This window comes from Physella acuta, unplaced genomic scaffold, assembly GCF_028476545.2.
Source record: "Physella acuta isolate Inbredline_101_S28 unplaced genomic scaffold, ASM2847654v3 ptg000179l, whole genome shotgun sequence".
NCBI lineage: Eukaryota > Metazoa > Mollusca > Gastropoda > Physidae > Physella > Physella acuta.
In genome coordinates, this window is record NW_026731698.1 from 110615 (window position 1) to 129631 (window position 19017).

At 36.0% G+C, this 19017-nt stretch overlaps 1 protein-coding gene across 6 annotated transcripts in view; it reads right to left on the minus strand.

Moving 5' to 3' along the window:
• The window catches only part of LOC131936528 (protein SON), a 104149-nt gene that overhangs the window by 15555 nt on the left and 69577 nt on the right, over positions 1 to 19017 (minus strand). For 4 of the 6 annotated variants that reach the window (XR_009386069.1, XR_009386068.1, XR_009386067.1 and 1 more), the window contains exon 1: positions 2259 to 2491. The exons of 1 other annotated variant lie outside the window; for it this stretch is intronic. The gene's annotated coding sequence lies outside the window, so the exon portion shown is untranslated. Of the gene's footprint in view, positions 1 to 2019; positions 2121 to 2258; positions 2492 to 19017 lie in introns of those variants that run through there. One more of the 6 variants, XM_059293559.1, reaches the window with a different exon arrangement.

A 19017-nucleotide genomic window follows, 5' to 3' on the forward strand; every position in this document is an offset into this window, starting at 1 on the left:
AAAATTAAAATAGGTTTTGAATCTAAATCCTCTTGAGGATAAAACAAAGATGCGCACTGTGTCATGCGTAGATCAGGTGTGCTGTGGTAGCGCCTTAAGCGACACGGCCTTAATTAGCAATGGTCAACCGGAAACATGGAATTTAGGTTCAAGGTACAGCCATGATTACCATGGCAACAAAGGTCACGGCGCAAGCTGCGCAACTCGCTAATCTTAGCTTTTGTTTATTTTAACTATTGGAGACATACATTAATACTTTCTAAAACTAGTCTAGATCTAGATTCCAACCCCCCCCCCCCCCCCCCCGAAGAGATGCCTGGAAGAAACTCTGTGCTAGATGTCTAGATCTAGTAATACTTAATAATACTACGGGTGTGGGGAAATTGCGAGACGCGAAAAGCGAAACGGCGAGGCGGGAAAATGCGAGAAGATCATGCGAGACATACCTGCGGAATCAAGGGTAAATAGCGAGAAACTTTTTGCGACAAAACGTTTTTTTTCATGCTTATTTCATCTTTATTTATTTAAATTATTTTTTTTTGTTTTAAAATAAACTAGCATGTAGCCATACCCTTTAACACGAGTGTTGTATGTTGTTATTTTTTATCTAGATTTTATTATATATATATATATAGATAGATAGATACTAAGAAGATAGATAGATCTATATCTAGATCTATTAAAAAATCCTAACATCGTTGCTGTGCTACTGTCATCGCCCGCTCTCGTTAGCGAGAGGAAAATCCCGTTTCAGTCGGCATTAATTTTAAAAATCTAGCCCGCTCATGTTTATACATTGTGAATTGGTATAATTTTGTCAGCATGAGAGATTTTCTGCAAGTGTAAAAGTATAAACAATTCTAAAAAGTGTAGGCCTAATTTATTTTTTTATTAAGTAATTTTAATTACAAACAAAATTTACAAACAAAATCTTCTGAAACAGTCCTAGCATTAATCAAACACACCTCATCACACCATCTTTCACACATAGTACATCCCACCCACCAGTTCATTAGACTCCCATTTATACTGTGCTAACACAGAACACGAATATGAACACAATGGGAAAAAAAATGTGCGTCTGTAGATAATCTGAATAAAGTCCGCTATCGACAAAACTACCATTTAAAAGCTAAAAGAGGTCATTCATAAATGACGTCACGCTTTTTTGACGATTTTTACCCCCTCCCCTCCGTCACACATTTTCACAAAAATCCAGACCCCCCCCCTTCCTAGTAAAATGACGTCACACCTCAGTCTACAACCCCCCTCAAAATTGCAGTTGAATTTTTTTTAAAACATTGATATTTTCCTAAAATCTTGTCTAATTTCTGTCAAAATAGAGTATTTTAATCAATTCCTATTACAATTTATGAAAACAGTTTTCTAAAACGCGAAAAACGTCTAAAATTCTTTTTCTAACATAGCTTTTTTAGTGTAAATCAGGCGGCTTCGGCGTTCCACATAAAAGAAAGAAGTTGATCTATCGTCGGCGGTATTTCCGTCGGTTTCGAACAAGGTGGTATTCTAAGTCGACACAAAAGATGGGGGGAGGGGGGAGTTGACAAATCATCAGTATGTCTAGCGACGGAAAAATCGGAAGTTTTAACAATGTAAACGAAACGTCTTTGACGTCTGGACCAAATACCACTGAAAATCGGGTGCGGTAAATTTTTCGCAGAAATCTTCGCTTTCAACACCACCCAGCGTAAGTATCGGGTTGTGGTAAAATGCGAGAAAAAAAGTCACGTGACTGACCGTTTTCGCGCCCTTCTCGCATTTTCCCGCCTCGCCATTTCGCTTTTCGCGTCTCGCAATTTCCCCACACCCTAATACTACTGGCTACTGAACTGACTGAATCCTAAAAGAAGACCTAAGGGTAAGGCCTAAGGCTAACTCTAGATTCTCTGGATCTAGTGATTCTAGACCTAAATAAAAAGTAAATATTACTAGATCTAGATCTAGACTAGATCTAAAAATAAATTTAAATATTAGGCTAGTTAAAAAATAAAAGTTAACCTATGTCCTATAGTGTAGGCCTAGTAAATTGTGAACTCAAAAGTTCAAAAAGGAAGTAAAATGGGCCATGGGGGGAACAAAGTGTGTGTACAAAATCTCTACTTTACATTACAATAGGCCCACTCAATACACATGATTACAAGTCAAATTTCTTGGAAAAGGAGGACGCGAAAAGATTAAATAAAATATAAAAATAAGTTGCCGAGTTGGGCCTAACTTAAAACTAAGTTAAAACTAACCTTTCGTTTCAACACGGGCTTCTAGATCTAGATCTAAAATAGGCATTGAGACCTAGAATCTAGTTCTAGATATCTAGATCTAGATCTAATTGAAAACACATATCAACACGATATGCATACGTGGTGCAGTTTGATTGTTAGATTTTTAGATCTATTTTTTTTATGATGTAAAAATGTAATAATTAAACTAGCCTACGTTACGTTTGTGTAGCCTAACATCTAGTATTCGACTAACAACCGAAAAATAGGTAAACAACTGTAATAGAGCTATTTTAATTTTAAAATATTCTAGACAAAGTCTAGATCTAGAATCTAGATCTAGACTAGTTTTAGAAAGTATTAATGTATGTCTCCAATAGTTAAAATAAACAAAAGCTAAGATACAATTGTTTAAAAGTATTCCCGTAGTTTTTACTTGATTTCTAGTCTTTAATAGAAGCGGTAATTATAAGCCTATTCGTAGGTCTAATTTCATTGAATATCAAATTACAAATATGACTATTTAGTGAATTTAATTTAGTAAAATGATTCATCAGTGTTCCACCAAATCGGATACCATTTGTCCAGGACAGGGGCGGAGCTACAATGCCACCAGACCCCACCTTGCGGGGTGGGGAGGGGAGGGGGTAGACCGTTTAGGGGCCCACAGCCGACCATAATTAATTTTTTCATAATTAAAAAATGTAATTTTTGACTGGATGGTTGTTTTGTAAAGAGAATACTGTAGCTGCGGTTGGATTATCTTTATTCTATAGTAATCTATAGACACTATCACACGCTCACATTTTATCAGACACTAGTTATACGGATATTACTTTAGTAGCATACTATTAATTAATTTGATGAATCTTATTCATAAAATAAGGTAAGACTATTTTTATATTATTAGTAAATGAATTAATTGAACATTTATAATAAATTAATACTGTGAGGTGAGGGTCTGGCCTTTTGCGCGTCGTTAAAAAAGGATGACGTGATTTATGGATGTCCCCTAAATCAGAAAGTTTCCCTCCGAGTGAACTGGGTACTTACATTTGTACGTGAGAACATTGTGTGTGCGTCTTTTATGCATTACCATACCCTTCATGCTATTGTAATGAAAATTTGGAAAGTCTTTGAGTACACTCCCGCGATGGACTATGTGATAGGTCTAACATTTGTTTAAATATTGGAGTGACGGCTTCCCACGGAAATCCCCTTGACACCTTTGGTCCGCTTATTGAGTGTCATGCACAGGGTGATAGGTGTACTACTTGAATCACCTTAGGGGCCTCCGCCAGGGGCCGTGTCCCAAGAGCCGCGCGACGCCTCTTTCACTATCAGCGTGAACCGGGGCGTGTTTGTGGTAGTGTGGACAAACTAGCGCCCCATCACTAAGTTGGGGTGTCTCAATGGTAGTGTGGACAAATTAGCGCCCTAACAACTAAACTGGGGCGTCTCGGTGGTTGTGTGGACAAACTAGCGCCTCAACAACTAAGATCAAAGCAATAAAGTGCCGACATGGTTTACATTTAAATACCACTGTTCTAGAAAACAAGGCAAACGTCTAAAATAAATAGACGATTGGTAACGTGCTGGTGGAAACCTCATTAAAAAAGCTGCGTCAGTTTGGTGTGTAGGACTAAATTTCGACAGTTGGTGCTTCTCACTTAGTTTATTAATGTGACCAGCTCACAGAAAAACAAAAAATAACGAGTAATAATAATAAATAAAAGCTTGTTATTAAAACGTTTTTATGAAATGTTTTAGTACTTTACATGTTTTTATTTAGAGTTACATGACTAAAAACCAAAACGCAGCTATTGAACTTGATGACGCGCTTTTGCAGTGATGACGCGTGTGGATAGAACTGCTTACTTCCTTCCTTCCTTCCTTATACGGAAAACGGCTCAGAAGGTTGACTTCCATTAGCTAGGCAGGCCTCAGTGTAGCAAACTCCGACCACAAGAGTTTCCCACACATCGGTCGCTACTTCCGTCGGCTCTCACCGGGCTTTCCTTCCCCACCCACCTGACGCGGGACGTCGTCCTACCGCCTGGTACCCAGCTTGATCGTGGGGGGCGTTCGGCCATTCTTTGAACTTAGCGCATACAGCAGTTCTACTCGGCCAGATCAAAAACCTCTAGCTGCTGTTGGCTACCACTAGCTATTCCGCACCCATTAGGGGGGGGGGGGTCATGGGCTTGGTCCGACTAGTGGCACTCTTCCGAAGCCACGTGAAGGCCGCAGCTTAAAGACAAGATATCTGGTTAGGGTCGAGAGCAAACCTTTCTTGGTTCCCGGCAGTCTTGCACCTCTCCTCCCCCAGGCTATTATGTAGGGGACTTGGGAGTCCGACGTACCAGGCTCTTCGGAAAGAACTGCTTACTAATTTGGTCAAATTTTAATTAATTCATAAAAAATTAATCAGGCGACCAATTAAGTCAAATTTAATGTCACGATACATTGTCTTCATGTCTTGACCCACGTACCAATTACGAACCGTATCTGTCAGTTAGAAGTGCCTGCAATTTTGCTCGGCCGTTTCGATCTAAACAGACAGACAGAAAGTGAGTTAAATAAAAGCTTGTAAAAAAATTAGAGCCGATACAAAATGAAAATAAGATGAAGCAAACCATCAACAACACACAATGTTGACGAAGTAAAAAGATAAAAGCCATACGGCAAAAAAAATATAAAAATACGATGTGCCTACATTACTTATTTTCTACCAAATATTTAAATAAATATGTAACAAAATGTGAGGCAGGTGTGTAAATTATCTTTTGTACTTTTACGTATCGTGAAGATCAAAGTCGGATTATTATTAAAAACCATAAAGCTTTTACAGTTACTAAAGACACCACCCATATTTATACACACCCAAAATCTTACATTTCTTAACAAGTAAATCACAATATTTCTTATTACACATTTTTGACTTTCTTTCTGTGACTTTACTTCTGTGACTTTTTCCTAACAAAAACTGTGATTTCTTTTTCGATTTTTTTTTCTGTGACTGTTTTTCCATTCACCAAGTTTTAAGTATTCCCCCCCCCCCCCTGAGAAATAAGTCTAGTCTGAAAGAAAAACTGTGTTGTAGTTAGATCTCCTTTAAAAAAAAAAGCTGCATCTACTCCATGGCCGCCAGGTTCTAAAGGGTAACTTTACTAGTGAGTGGGGTAAAAAAAAAAATAGACTTGAATACTAATAGTCTATGTGAGATGTACCTCTGATAGGGGTCTACGACAAATTCCTGAAAGACACTTGTCCAAATGCCGTTTGCCCGAAGGCCGATTTCCCGAATGGACACTTGCCCGAATGCGACAAATGCCCGAATGGACACTTGCCCGAATGGGACAAATGCCCGAATGGACACTTGCCCAAATGCGACAAATGCCCGAATGGACACTTGCCCGAATGCGACAAATGCCCGAATGGACACTTGGGCACACTTGCCCGAATGGGACAAATGCCCGAATGGACACTTGGGCAAGTGTCCATTCGGGCATTTGTCGCATTAGGGCAAGTGTCCATTCGGGCATTTGTCGCATTCGGGCAAGTGTCCATTCGGGAAATCGGCCTTCGGACAAACGGCATTCCGTCAAGTGTCTTTCGGGAAAAGGCCCGGCTCCCCTCTGATGATCATTATAATCTCCGTGGATGGCATCTCTGGCTACATGTTGTAAGGCATCTCCATGTTAGGCAGACTGGATCAGACTGGACCGACACCTGTTATATTCTATTAAACGAGATTGAGGCTGTGACTGCAAAAAACCATAAACGAAACAATTCTAGAGTATTATTTAATTTTATTCAAACTACTTTTGTTGATGCGTCATTGTATGTGTGCTTGTGTGAGATAATTTATCTCATTTGAAAAATTATTCTAATAGTAATGTTCTAAAATAAAGCTGCATATATCCGAAATAATTACAAATGTTGGAGTTTATTTCAGGTTCCTATAATTAGTCCTCTTTTTCTTCTTCTTCGTTCTTAAATTTAGTGTTGAAAAGGATCCCCACCAACACAATTAAGTATACGTGTCAACTGTTTATGCGCCAATGAGGCCATTGACTCCGATTTCAGCCTGCTTTTCTTTATGGATTTGCTTCCATAGCCTTTGTCCAACAAAGAAAAAACTACAAGGCAGCAGTTGTTTGATTTTGGAGTTGTCTCTCCTAGAAGAGTGGCTGTCCCCAGCTAACGGGCCTCATCTACCCGACTATAAATAGTTTTTATAAGCAGATAATAAAGAGATGTTAGTAGACTTTGACATATTAATATATATTAATAATATTTATTCTCCATGCACTAGCTTCTGATCTAACATGTAACATCGTACCATGGAACCGTACAAATTTCCACTCTGTATCAAGACATTCGCGTTTTTAATAAGGTGAAAATGTAACAGCAATGCAAGTGATGGAAGTTAGTAATTTCTTAAAATTTAGTATTTTGTATTGCTTGAGATCATCTATCTATCTCTATATCTATATATATAATTCTCTTCTGGGAGCCGTTAGAAAACAAGCTGCAAGCGCCTCCTTGCAGTCCCCTCTCTTCCTCTCTATCGCTACCACCCCCACCCCCTCACATGATCTGGTGAGCTGTGGCTCACGCTGTTTACATTTTACAATCATAGAGACGGGTTTGGTGACGGCTATTAGGGGCAGGTAATTTAGTTTGAAACGATTTTAAACTTAGAGGAGGAAACTTAGAGGAGGCTGTTTTCACGTATGGTGGGGGCTTTAGTGTTTTTAAGCAAATATTTTCAGTGGCAGCATTGGTACTGTCGAATTCACAAATTATAAATTACTGAAAAGTAGAAAAAGAATAACTAAATATCGGCGTATGATACGCAGCGGGTCGGCTCGTATATCTATAATTCTCTACGTGGGACCATGCGGGACACCAACAACACGTACGCACACCAGGCATGCGCAACAGACCATATCGATATCACCCCCCCCCCCCCCCAACCCCACCAGTCTGGTGAGCTGTAGTTCACGCCGAATGTTTACAATCGTAGAGCCGAGACGAATTAGTGACGGCTACTAGGGGCAGATAATCTAGTTCTGTTTGATCTTTTCATTGTCGTCTGTAAACTGTCGTCACGGAGGCTACTTTCACGGAGGGGGGGGGGGGGGGGGAAGAGACCGGGTCGATAGAACTGTGTATACGTTTTGTAAAATGTTCAGTTTTTTTCTAGAATTCAAATGTTTCAACAAATAATACATTATTTCTAAAAAAAAAATATAACTTTTGCAAAACACTGAAGTATTAAATGATCTAAATAATAGACGCAGAACTAGAAAACACAATTCTGACGTATAACCATTCTGTTTCCGTAATTTTCAATGTAAAGTTATTCTTGTTTTAACGTCACATTGGTAACAGATGTAAGAAGCCTTCTCATTATTCTTGATTTCCAGCAGAAGGCAAAAGCAATTTAGTTGAGGCTCGACCTTGAATAAAAGCCACACTACAATAGCGTACGCAGAGGGGGAGGAAGGGGGAGCATTTATCCAAACTTCAAATAAAGAATAACTATAGTTGTTAATTTTACAGGTAAAACTATGTGAATATTGTTTTTTTCAATAACCAGTAAAGAGTTGAGTGTGAAATACAGTGATCTAACCCATACCTTAGCATTATGTTAAAAGATAATCTTTGAAAAACACACACAAAAAATTAAATAAACCGGGAGTGATCTCCCCTAAACTTTCTCGAATATTCTTATATAAAACAAGAGGGGATGGGAACTCGGGACATAGTTATTATTAAATACTTAAACTTTTAAAAATAGAATAGAATCTCATAGAAAAAAGAATTGCTCACCAAGCGAACGCCAAATAAAGATGTTCATAATAGTGCGCAATATTATTATTACTTTATAAATTTACATGCGTTTTTTGAGAAATCGGAAATAGTGTAAATTAGTATTTCCAGTCAATGGAAATTACTCAAAATTTGACAGAAGGTAGGGAATTAGATATTTTACTTACATGTGAAATTTCATTTATCTATCTGAAATAGTACTCAAGTTATAGGCTTTTGAAAAATTCAAAGTAGAAAAAATACCACTTCCGTTTATCAGAAATCGCTCAAAAGTTGATCAAGATCTACGATTTTGATAAAATACTTATATATGAAATTTTATCAGCCTAGCTGTAACGGTACACAAGTTATCGTGTTTACACACACACACACAGACATACGGACAAGATTGCAAAATTGTGTTTTTTCGTGTCAGTGAGGTGTAAAACGTCGAGATTTGTAAAAATCTCCATTTTTACTTTCTCGTATATACGAAGTATAGAGAAAGTCTTGTAATCGTGCAAAAAAAAAAAAAATCGAGATTTTTGCAAATCTCGACGTTTTACATCTCACTGATACGGAAAAACATAATTTTGCAATCTTGTCCGTATGTCTGTGTGTCTGTGTGTGTGTGTGTGTGTGTGTGTGTGTCCGTGTGTAAACACGATAACTTGAGTACCGTTACAGCTAGGTTGATGAAATTTCATATACAAGTATTTTATCAAAATCGTAGATCCGTATCAACTTTTGAGCGATTTCGGATAACCGGAAGTGGTACTTTTTCTACTTTGAATTTTTCAAAAGCCTATAACTTGAGTACTATTTCAGATAGATAGATGAAATTTGATATGTAAGTAAAAGATCTAATTCTCTACCTTCTGTCAAATTTTGAGAATTTTTCGTTGACCGGAAGTACTTATTTACGCTACTTCCGATTTCTCAAAAAACTAATGTAAATTTTAAAAGTACTAATAATATTGCGCACTATTATGCGCTTTTTTATTCGCGTTCACTTGGTGTGCAATTAATTTGTCTACGAGATTTTATTCTATTTTTAAAACTTTAAGTATTTAAAATGGATTAAAAATCATGTCTATAGCCCGAGTTCCCATCCCCTGTTATTTTATATAAGAATATTCGAGAAAGTTTAGGGGAGATCACTCCCGGTTTATTTTTTGCACGATTACAACTTTCTCTATACTTCGTATATACGAGAAAGTAAAAATAGAGGAAAGCGGTATCGCTAATGTTTTGTCGCTATATCCGTTTATATTTAAATCAATAAATATAAGAAAACATTCAGGCTTAATTTGAATTTAGTGGGAGTCGGTACATTTTAAATGTTATTTTCACCAATCTTTTTATTTTCTTCTTGAGACGTTGACAAACTGTAAAACCCGACTAACAAAATAGACCCCGTAGGCCTAAGTATAAACGATATCGATACCACCTTTCTCCACGTTTGTTTCCGTGATATTTGTATTATATTATCAGGTGTACACTGATAGTCTTCATTTATTTCATATCCTATTCGTTTATCTTGCTAAAAAATAAAACATATTCTTGTAAACAAAGGCATATCTTTATTTGCTTGATACCCACGCACACTCAAATAACGATTGTATAAGGAGGGGCAGTAGCGTAGAGAGGGGGGGGGGGGCGGGGGGGGGGGACATATGTTCCCGAGCGCCGACCTTAGGGGGCGCCAAAATGGGTTGGAAAAATAAAATGATAGGTTGAGGGGGGTGCAAATCGAAAGTTTGAGGGGGGGGGGGGGGGTGCAAATGGAAATCTCAAGGGGGTGGGGTGCAAATCGAAAGTTTGAGGAGGGGGTGCAAATCAAAATCTAATCTTGAGGGGGGGGGGTGTAAATCGAAAAGCTTGTCCCCGGGCGCCGTGAAGGGTCGCTACGCCTCTGAGGAGGGGGGGGGGCGACTTTCTGAGTTAAAGACCTTTGAGTCTGGTGATAATTGAGTGGCTTTTGGTTACGTTAGTGTGTGATCTTTTCGAATACTACATTTAAGAATGATGAAGAATAAAAATAAAGTCACCCCTTTTTTTTTTTACACACAACCCCTCCTACATCCATAGCTTATCTTCATTGTTGCCAGACGTTTTTTCCAGACCCCGTATCCCCAACCTATTTAAATTGTTACCATAACTGGACTGTGTGGTCTATTATGTAGTTCCCGGTACCCGGCCTGGTGACCGTTGGTCATCCCACGACCAAACTGTTCCTCACGTTCAAAACCAGGTTGCAAAATGTCGTATTTAAATCTTGAGGCAAAAGTCGGCAGAAACTCACGTGTCTTGCGTCTATCTACGTAGCTGCGTTAAATACTCGATTCTTGCAAACGCTGCTGTTTGTTTCGCGCCAGCTATGTTCGGTTATCTAACGATATCCAAGGATTATCTCTAAACTGACAAGTTTCCAATAAGTCACAAACACAAAAACACTCATATATGTTGCACTGTACTGATCTGTCTATTATACCGTTTACTTAGGAATTAGGAATGTTTATTTTTTTTTACTCAGCCAGTTTCTTTTATTTTTACTATTACTATGATGTTTGAGTTAAATGATTGAATCCAGCTAGTGGTCTATTTTTATTTTAATAACTTTTAATAGACCACTTTTAAATTAAATAATTGATTAATATCTTAATATAGATACTTAAGGCAGTTATAAATGCATTAAAAAAATACTTATTTGAAAATTTATAACTGTGCGCCTACACAGAGTTATTTCCCATTCGCCTTTTTTTTTTCTATACTCTTGAAGTGACCAAATTTTTGTTTCATTCTCCATAGACTTAGTTGTCCCCGCAATTTTTACACTAAAACCGTCATATCTAAAGAACCGTTTATCCTATTAACAAACATTTGGTATCGTTTTTCAGCATTTAATCCCATTAATACAACCATATGGCTACTTTGTCATTTAAATTAATCAAAATTTTCGTGCAACTAGCTATACAATAGTGTTGCATGACTAAAAACTATTGCGCACCTAATGAACATGATAACGCGCGTATATATAGTGCAGAATAGTTGGATAAGACTGCCTACTACTTTGGACACAATTTTAATTAATTTATAAAAAATTAATTAGGCATCAAATTAAGTCAAATTTAATTTCAGATTGCGTTGTCTTCATGCCTTGATCCACGTGCCGACTTTGAACCGAATCTATCTGTTAAAAGTGCCCGAAATTTCGCTTAGGCGTTTCGATCTAGACAGACCGACAAACAGTCAAAGGAAATAAGTTAAATAAAAGCTTGTAATAAAACTGTTGGGAAACCGCCAATATTTATTAGTTTTTCAAAGAAGGCTCAGTTACAAAATAAGTTTTAAGTTTTATTATGACATTTAATTTTTTGATCCATAAATCGGTTTTCTTAATTTTGATTATTAGTTTGCTTATAAATGTAATATAAAAGTAGTTTAAAAATTTAAACTTAATGGGTTGTGGTCTGAGCTGTCCAAAGCAATTTTGAAAAAAAAACAAGCTTTTATTTTTTAACTACAGTTAAGTATAAGGGTTATATTTTAAACAATTATATCCACATATTATTTTTCCTTAAATAAAAATTTACTTTAAAACAAGAACAAAACAATAAGCAGCATGCCTTTCCTTTTTATAATATGTTCATATATGTTTAGGATAATTACTACTAGTTTTGTAGCTAGTTATTTCCTCTGGTTTAAATTTTATCTTTTATTTTATTAATGGGAGGTAATAGATTTTTTCGTTCGTTGACTTAATAGGATATAAACATACAGCAGAAACATATATAATAAAATGAAACTTATGTTAAACACATACGTATGTCTTAGAACACAGGATATCGTGTATAAAATCGAGGAGGTCGAGAAAAAAATGGAGTCTAGACAACAAAACTGTATTCTGGACGAGTCAATTACCGACTTTTAATTATCCCCTGTCAACCCACCTAAACCCATGTCAATAGCTCTCTTGAAAATACTTGTCATAAATGTTACCGGTAAGAGTGGGGTTCGTTTACCAAGGTCTTTTTCAATTAATCTGTTAGGATGGGGTTGATTTACCAAGGTTTCATTAATTTATTCACTTACTAGGGTGGGGTTCGTAAAACGATAGATGGTGTGTGTATATATATATATATATATATATATATATATATATATATATATATATATATATATATATATATATATATATTTAATAGTGATTTAGAACGTAACCTATCGGAAAGGTTGAAGTAACCAACCGGAAAATTGAATAAACCAATCGGAAAACAAAAGGAACCCATCGGAAAAGTTGAAGTAACCCATCGGAAAAGTCGAAGTAATCCATTGCAAAAGTTAAAATGGAAAAGTTGAAGTAACCCATCGGAAAAGTTAAAGTGGAAGTAACCCATCGGAAGGCTGAATTAACCGTCCAAAACACATGAAGTATTACTATAGCCCTATACATCATAAGAAGCTGCATGCAAATATACAACAGTTCGTCAGGACTGAAAATCTGTTTCCCCAACCATCAAAAAAGCTGTTAACTTTTTTTTAACGACTACATAAGTAACAGATGGTACAAACGTCGATTTTATTTCTTTCTACCAGCAGATGACGTATCAAATTAATTACGTTGCGTTGGACTCAACCTTCATTGCATGCTAATTAGGCCTCAGCAAAAAAGTACACAGATCATACATATGTACATAATCCATAGCTTATTAGTTTAAGTAACTAAGCCAATGCAAAAATTTAATTTCAGTAAAACAATATAATTGTTACATATTTGGATAGGGGGCTGTCAATCCGATTGTAGATCAGTTTGAATTTTCAAAATCTGAACATTAACAAAAAAGTTATGAATTTTTTAGTCATTAAAAATAGCAGTTTTTTTTCAGACAACAGGGATAGACACTGAAAGAGGAAAAATACTGGGAGGGTATGGACCAAATTTTAAAGAGTTTTTCACTAAAATTGGTATTAAAGCAAGCAGACTTCACCAATTAATATCATTTTATGATATTTTGTAGATTTTTGCATGCCAAATCCAATGATGCTATTTTAAAAAGTGTCTTTTGATTACATAACAGACTTATTTCATGGATTATGTACAGTGTTTCTTCCAGACTTTTTTCTCCGGGGGGGGGGGGGGGAGCACTTGAAATCTTCGGGGGGGGGGGGCGGTAAACTTTCTTCGGGGGGGGGGGGGGCGGACATTGTTAAAAGTATATATTTTCTATATAAAATATATAAATTTCATTTCGTTCGGGGGGGGGGGGGGCGGTAAAAATTTTGGGGGGAGGCGAAGCCTCCCCGAAGAGTTGCCTGGAAGAAACTCTGATTATGTAATACCCCCTTCAATTTTTTAAGAACATCTGATAATCCGTGTGATAAGAAGTCATTCTTTAAATTAAACACTGTTTTAATCTATAATATGCCATTTGTATAAGATAATGAAGCTAATGGTGATATTTAAAATGGTCGAACATTATTACATAACTATAAAGTTCAGGTTATGCAATTTGCACCCGTTGCTCAAAATATACCATGTATTTATTTTAAAATCTCTTTTGCTCATTGTCAGTTAACTTAAGTGAATAGCATTCTTGATGAAAATATAACTAACACAGTTTTAATGCAAAGAGAAGGATGAAATAACAATAGTATATTTGTGATGATGTAACTTCTTAAAAGATGTTATGTAATCTATGTGCAATCCTACAGGCCTACTCTATTCCAAAAATATAGGCATATCTTATTATATTTATATTTCTTGTTACTTTAAATATCATACAACTTTCTATAGAATTAGTCTAGTTACAAATGTGTTTGATCAGAATCAGTGTGCTTTTTGATAAATTTGTAATATTTTTAAACACATTAAAATTGATAATTTTTACAATTTTAATAAAAATAAACATTGGTGGAAAATTGTTTTTTTTATCTTGTACAAGGTAGTGTAAGTTATAGGTCTATTACAAATATTTATATATGCTCAGTGTTTATGCTAGTAGTAGGCTTATGTATTTTGTACGCCTACCAGTAGGCCTATTACATTGGGGAATAAAGCACGTGTTTGAGTGCTTGACTGTGTGTAGTAGATTCTAGGCATTGCTTAAGTTAGATTCACGTGTCTGGCTAAACACAGACGCGTTTATCACCACCAGCTTTTGCCTAGATTTATTTCAATCAGACATGTGGGTAACCAGATCTTGACCAACGAATTTTACTGCCCTATTACGTAAACACGACCGCTAGATAGGCTAGTCGGCCAACCCGATTAACGTGTCAGACAAATATTATGCACTTTCAGAGACAAAAGTCTGGCAAGATTTCGTGATTTATGCCCGAGGCCTAGTAACATCAACTACACAAAATGAAGGGGAAGGGAGGTGGGGTATGAAACCACCGCGAGCCGCTCGGGTACCGTACGGGTGTTACACAACATCAAAGGCGCCGACCGTCGACTTGTCGCGTCACGGAGCAGGGGGCCGGGGTGAGGCTATGGATGTTACGTTGGGTGCTACATACCGTGTAGGATGGTCAGTGACTCCCCATACCCACCCCATCCCATTTTGGTCGATTTGGCAAGCTAGCTACCTCCACGTTGTTAAGGGTATTAAAAAATTTTAGTCAACAGAAAAAAAGGGCCCCGGGTAAAATTAAATTTATTTTTTAAAACAATTTTTACGAAAAATTTAATGTACAAAATAATCAAACGTTACGCGAATCACATCAGCACTGTTTGATCGGGCCGCAGCTAATCGGATTAAATTCTAAAGAAGATTAATTTTGACGATTAGTCCTGAGCCGTAAATACTAATACAATTTTTTTTGCCGTTATGAAACATGCCTGTCTACTTAAATATAAAATCGCAATGCCCGACGAGTCAAACACGGGAACACATGTATCTATCTTAAGAAATTGTTGATAGTCTCATCCAATCGGTTCAACCACCTTTACTGCCCATATTTACCACGCTCATTGCATAACAAAGCATAGGATCAAAACAGAAAGCCGACAAGGTTCAAAGGCTGTCATTCACACAAAACGTCAACAACACACAATATGTTCGGACACGGCCGACTGAGGAGAGGCCGAACAGAGAGTGATTGTAGGAAAAAAAAAACAGAAAAAAAGTCACAGGAAAAAAAGTCACAGGAAAAAAAGTTTACAGGAAAAAAAGTCACAAATATATATTTGCATGATATTTGTTAACACTTTTATGTATTAAATATTTAGAGAGTGCAAATTAACTTAGGATTAATTAAATGTAATGTAATGTGTGTAGGCTGTATACGCATAGGAATTTTTATAATTCATCTAAAAATATTTATTATGAAGTATGTAGATTGTAATTATTTTAAACTTAAGATTAGTAGCATTTAATAGAATGCTCCAAAGTCCACGTTTTTCATCGTGTTTTTTTTAAATACCAATATTAAATTATCGTGAAATGGTAAGTTCATCTGACTTGCTGCCCTCAACTCATGGCAACAATAGTTATGTTTAGTTCAACCACCTTTACTTCCCACATTTATCACGCTCATTACATAACAAAACTTAGGTTCAAAACAGAAAGCCGACAAGGTTCAAAGGCTGTCGATGACGCATGACGTCAACAACACAAAATATGTACGGACAATGCCTACTGAGGAGAGGCCGACCAGAGAATAGCCTACGGCAAAATGTGCCTAAATTTCTTTTATAATTAAATTTTCTACCGCGTATTTAACTAAATACGTAACAAATGTTGAGATTGCTGTGTTAATTATCTTAGAGTATGTTTTACTTACAATTGTTATAAATCATAATGCTTTTAACGTCTATAAATAATTTATGCTATCAAAAAATACAACCCACAACAATAAACATACAAAATTTTACAATTTTTATCAAATTAATAAAAATATTTCTAAAAAGATTTTTGTGACTTTTTTTCTGTGTCTTTATTTCTGTGACTTTTTTTCCGATAAAATTTTTCCACTGTGACTTTTTTTCTGTGACTTTTTTTCCTAGCAAAAACTGTGACTTTTTTCTGTGTTTTTTTTTTCCTGTGACTTTTTTTTCCGTTTACCACAGAGAGTAGCCTACTGCAAAACATATGCAAAACACAATGATGTGCCTAAATTTCTTTTATAATTAATTTTTCTACCGCGTAGAAATACGTAACAAAAGTTGAGATTGTTGTGTAAACTATCTTAGAGTGTTTTTTTTTTTACTTACAATTGTTAAAACAAAAATGCTTTTAACGTCTATAAATAACATAAGCTATAAAAAAATACAACCCATAACAATAAACATACAAAATTTTACAATTTTCATCAAATAAATCAAAATATTTCTGAAAAGATTTTTGTGACTTTTTCTGTGACTTTATTTCTGTCACTTTTTTTCCGATAAACGTTTTCCATTGTGACTTTTTTCTGTGACTTTTTTTCCTAGCAAAAACTGTGACTTTTTTTCTGTTTTTTTTTTCCTGTGACTTTTTTACCGTTCAGCCTTATTACAGGGCCTAAAATGACATATCATACGTATTTATAAACGTCGAGATTTCAGAAATACAGCTCAAGGTTCAAATTAAAACTCGGTTCATAAATAGCCCAAATAACTTAGTTCAACTTTGCGGTTCGATATCTCCAAAAGTATTTAGCATATTTTCTCCAAGAACCTTGAGCGTTATACGTGAACACTTAATCTATTCTTCTACCAAGTTTCACTGTTGTAGTACGAAAACTCAAAGAGTCTATAGACCACGGGTTCCCAACCTGGGAAAAGGGCTTTCTGGGGGGTCGCCAACTGGTATATTAAACCTTATTAATGAGAAACAAAACTTAAATATTTAGAAGAATATCTAAAATTCGGCTTTACTAACATAACTGGAAATGGAATAGAGAAGAAGCAATGAGTTCTCAGTCACGCGTTTATGAAATCTTCAAAACTAAAACGTCATTTGAGACGAGTCATTCTGAACACACCAAAAACGATATGGAGTTCTTTCGTCGGCATGAAGCTAGATGCAAACGTCAGAGACTTGATCGAAAAGGAAATTTTCACCAAGGAAACACAGCATTAGTGCAAGCATCAAGTCGTGATAGAAAATGCCAAGCAAAAAAAAAGCACAGTAGGAGAAAATCTCATCAAACGCTGCATGTTGAAGATGGTGAAGTTAATTCTTGGGGATTCCAGTGCAATAAAAATGCAACAAATATCTGCCTAATAATACTATTCAGCAGCTTATAGAGACATGTCCGTAGATGTTAAATAACAAATTTTTAATGAAATCAAGCTTTCACCATTGCTTGCTTTTCAGTTTGATAAATCAACAGACGTGAGTTCGTGTTCGCAGTTGCTGGTCTTTGTCTATATTCATTCAGATGATAACAAAGAAGAGTTGCTCTTTTGTGAAGATAGCGTGGAGAAAATAAATACGTTTTTTTTTTAAAATTTGATGACTAAAATGGTCTAAAACGGCTGTGGGGGTTTGTACGGATGGTGCACTATCTATGTTTAAGTCAAAATCGGGGTTTCATAAAATAGAAAAGATATAGCTCCCTGACCACTGCATGATTTACCAGTATGCCCTCTCCATCAAGACTCCATTGCTAGTAAAAGTCGTACATTATATTAAATCTGGAACCTTCAAAAAACTGAGCAAAGACATTAATATAGATTACGAGGTTCTGCTTTTCTACATTACAGTACGCTGGCTGTCAAACGAATTGTTGTGAATCGTGTTTTTTGAATTGAAATTTGAAATCAAATTGTTCTTGGAAGTGCAAAGGAAACAACACCTTTTGGTATACTTAAAACGACATAGAGTGGTTGGAGTGATACATTCGAACATCAACATAAGCTTAACCTGAAACTTCAGGGAAAATGAACTTTCCATGATAATCTCGGGGCATTTTTATCAAAGCTGCAGAATTGGCGAACAAAATAAATCTTGGAAATATTGTAAATTTGAGAAATTCTGCAGTGTGGTAGATGAATCTGATTGTGAGATAATTTAAATTTTGAAAGAAGCGATTTCTGGGCATCTTGAATCATTGAAAACGAACTGCGGCGCCATTTATCTGAGTAGAAAGAAGAAGAATCTGCATTGACGCATTACACTTTCCCTTCTTCCCTTTATGTTGCCAGCATTCCAGAGGAATTACAAGATGAATTATTTGATTTGCAGAATGATTCCGCGTAAGATGAAAAACTGCACACAATTTTGGTGTAGTATTCACCATTCATACCCAAACGTATTTTCGAGAATAGATTTTCAACACTATTCTCCGATTAAAAACAAAATTAAGAAATACATTTAATGTTGATGACATAGGTTGGCGTTAACAATAACTTAGCCGCGAATGTTTAGTAAATAGCATGCAATTTTACTCATCGTATTGAAACAGTTATCAAGAGTAGTTCATATTGAATGTCTTCTAGAAAATCTTTTTTTTAGTCCTTATTAATGTCCATACTAATTTCGGCTTTTAATTTTATGGGGGTCGCGGGTCACTTACTTTTTATAAAAGGGGGTCGCCACTCGAAAAAGGTTGGGAACCACTGCTATAGACTCAAAGTAACACCCCCCTTTTAAAAAGGTGAAAAAGCCTCCCCTCTAATCGTTACGTCGCCGCGGGGGGGGGGGGGGGGGGGGGTAAAAATTGCGAATCAATCGAAGATTTTTTCAACACAGAAATCAACCTTATACAGTTTAAAAGGTTATTCAATTACAAATATAATTATGTATAATATGTTAATATAACTACAATGAAAGTATGCAAAAAACAGAGTTGAACATGCAGAGGGTTGCGGCATTGGCTTAGCTAAATTAATGGCATATCTGTCATGAAACTGAGCTTAGATAAAATTAAATATTTCATCGAAGATGTAGACATTCACTGAAAAAAAAATATTATTCGTCGCTTAAATTTAAAAAAAAAGAATATAAAATGATGAAAACGACAGTAAAAA